Here is a 3268-nt window from a genome sequence, read left to right on the forward strand (position 1 = left end):
GCTATTAGGCAGGCCACCAATGCGCCTCCCGATCATAGAAGCTGGTCGAGTCCCGTTCGTATGTCACTGCGCTCCAGTGCGATATATGAAAATAGGATCAACAAAGGTATATATCTCGGGACGCCAGTTTGGTACGTCGGTAGTAATCCACTTAATTTGGGGTCGATGACCCGGTCTGATAAATTTGGTCGTGGCACTCATCTGCCTCTCAGCAAATGTTTTTTTGCAAAACATAAATTTTGCAAATAAGAATAAAAATTACGGGTATGGAGGTCCGCTTCAGCCCACTACCACGTCAGTTATGACCCATCGCATCTGCTTCTTCCCCGCGATGCACCCCACCCCAATCTCACTGGTAAAAAAAAGGCAATCCAATTCTTCATCTATTCAAGTCAAGCGGCGCCTCGACCTTCCCTTGCAACTACCCAGGCGGCGATTGAACGGGGTTGTGACCCGGCCACGACCCAGGTCGACGCGCCGTCGTTCCCGACCCTCGATCTGGATCGATCGGCCCTGGGTCGTCCGGCCGTGCATCCCAACGCCGCCCGCCCGCCCGTCTCCGTGAAGCTGTTGTGCCGCCGTCGGCGCTAGCCAGATGCAGCCGCCTCCCGATTGGTTAGTACTTAGTTGTTTTGCAACGTTTCATCCATAGCAATTTCTAGAGCAGTGTCCGTGGCTGACTCGAAAAGGAGCAGATTTTCCTATCTTTGCAGTTTGGATCAGGGAGTAGGCCTCACGTACGTATGTGGGATTGAGGGCCAGGAGGTTTTCTTTTCAGAAAATTGTCGGGCAAGCTGTAATGTACGTGTTCTATTCTCATAGTTTATGGGCCAGTTCTTTTCGGCTGAGGCTTGTGCAGAAACAGCTTAAGCTTAGCTGCTCCAGAGAAACTACAGTAGAAATAAGCTACAGAGAAAGTAAGGTCCAATTCTTTTCAGCTTATCGTGTCTAAGCTTATTTTCATCAGTTGTACGAGGAAAGTCTGTAATGCCCTTAGACTGTGATAATGTATAATTTATATTATGCAGATGTGTTTACCGTTATGCTAGCAGGAAAATGATTTACGGGCATCATAACAAAAGCGATCGTGATAACACCAGATGGTCACACTATTTGGAACATACAGCTACCATGGTCAATTTTTTTTGGAACATACATATGTACTATACTGGACTCTTCGATCATTTAAGCATTTTCTCTAATCAGAAGTCACTAATCAATAATTTTAGAATACATCACTTCGATCTATAAAATAGGAGATCGAAGCTTCCAAGACTTGAGGTTGAAGTTCGCTGGGGCGAGCTCTAGGATGACGGAGATTGCCGGTGCAAGGTCGGGGACGGCGTCTCTGGTGGGTCTGACTTCGGAAGAGGCGGCCCTGGTTCAAAGTTGCAGGCGGCGGCGCTAGTTCGGCGACGGGGCTGGGGCAGGAAAATTCGAGTGGAGGCGTTGGACGGTCGAGTTTCGGGGCGGGATTAGGGGAGGCGAGGCTAAGGAGAGAGGTAGGCCGGCGCCGGAGCTGCTCCGCCCTGCGAGGCAGCGGCGGCGGGTCCTCTGCCTAGCGCTGGGAACCAACCCATGAATCGTGAGCTCCAGACTCTGTGGACAGGGATAATGAGAGAAAACGTTTCGTTTTTAATAAGTGAAGAGATAGAGGTTGGTGGGAGGGCATTTTCGCTGAGATAACCTTTCGTCTAAGGGTTAGTTTAGGGAAACGAACATTTTCATAAAACGAGAAGCTCGGCAAGCCGTAAGAAGCTGCCCTTCCGTGGCTTGGACCAACTACACAGCGAGCGGTGGTAGCTGAAAAGCTAAGCTGGGCTTAAAATTCGAGTTCTTTTCGGCGGTAGCTTAATTCCTTAGTTAAGCCGGTTTAAAAGCTGAAAAGAACTGGCCCTATATCTACTACTGCATAAGTGGAGATTCGTTACTTCTTAATTCTTGGCCTTTTTGGTATCCATCTATTGCTACTATGTATCTTTTTGTTTGGCTATATCTATTATCTGTAACCTTTGAGGTATACGGGAAAGAGCTGAAAACTACAGGGGCAGTAGGAAATAGCTTAATTCTTTCTAGCTGTTTATCTGGAGCATCTGGAGTCATAGGCATGTTTGGGCCATGTATCCTATGATTTTGTGTAGCGAGGTCTGATGCTAATCAGTCATGTTAGGCTTAGCTTAGAAAAGATGCTACTGTTAGATAAATATCCTTGGACTTTACATGTGACTGAACTGCTATATTATTTCTTTATATAACACTAGCTAGGAACACATTCTTTGGGTGGTCTATATCATTTACACTCGTGCTATTTTCGCAGAAAAGGGGAATATGAGTGGTTCTTATGGTATGCTCGTAACTGAATTGAACATGACTGTGGTCTAGTCCATTAGATACTTATAACTTGACCCTTGTGTCATTCGGAGTTTACTAATTGTCAGTATTTCATGGATATATAAGGCATTACTGGGCACACGGCCTAGAGGAACTCAAGTGAACAACAAAGCTAACAGGTACACTCTCTCTCCCTCTCGGGTTAATTCCAGATTAGTTATAGTGTATGAATCTTCAAGTAGTTGCTGCACCAGCAAATGATGATATCATTACTCTCTGATTTGTATTGTATTAATTAGCAGAATGTCCATAAAATCTTTTGCATGGCCCTGCTTGTCTCCAAATGCACCAACAACATCCCATTTTGTAGTTTTATCCATGATCTGCTAGAATCTGAATTTCTTACCACAAACAGTGAACATGTCACCTCCATTCTCTTGTTGACTACAAAGCAGTGTAAGTGTGATCCTTTTTTTGTCCTTAACTATAAAATATTTTGGTGAAAATAGAGGGAACCTAATTGTCATAGCCAAGCGACTAGCATGTCTATGCTTATTCTTATGAGAATTTCTCTACCTCGAGAGAAAACAAGGATACTCCACTTTCCACTTCCACAAATTTTCAGCATATGATGATTTAACATTATACACATTTTTCTGAACCAACGATGATATCTTCCTTCCTCTTTGAGCAGAGCCTTTCAACTAAAGTTGCGAGGCATACAATATCATTCCTAATATGGTGTGTAATGATTAATGAGCTTATTTAAGTTGATATATGTACATGTTTTTCTAGCTATTGGTTCTTTTGGTTAAAAGTTATGAATATCTTACGTATATTTCTAGAAACTTATATCTTTGTTAAATAGCTCTTGGGAGTTTCATCACAACGCATTCTAAATGCAATAGACAATTGAAGTACAACGGATTTGACTTTC

At 43.8% G+C, this 3268-nt stretch overlaps 1 long non-coding RNA gene across 1 annotated transcript; it reads left to right on the top strand.

Moving 5' to 3' along the window:
* The first annotated feature begins 547 nt into the window (after nt 1-547).
* On the top strand, nt 548-2653 carry LOC124700649. The gene is made up of 3 exons (XR_007001793.1): nt 548-615; nt 696-801; nt 2318-2653. It is a non-coding gene; the product is annotated as an uncharacterized LOC124700649 (long non-coding RNA).
* The last annotated feature ends 615 nt before the right edge of the window (nt 2654-3268 follow it).

The sequence above is a fragment of the Lolium rigidum genome, chromosome 3 (assembly GCF_022539505.1).
Source record: "Lolium rigidum isolate FL_2022 chromosome 3, APGP_CSIRO_Lrig_0.1, whole genome shotgun sequence".
In the NCBI taxonomy this organism is placed as follows: Eukaryota; Viridiplantae; Streptophyta; class Magnoliopsida; order Poales; family Poaceae; genus Lolium; species Lolium rigidum.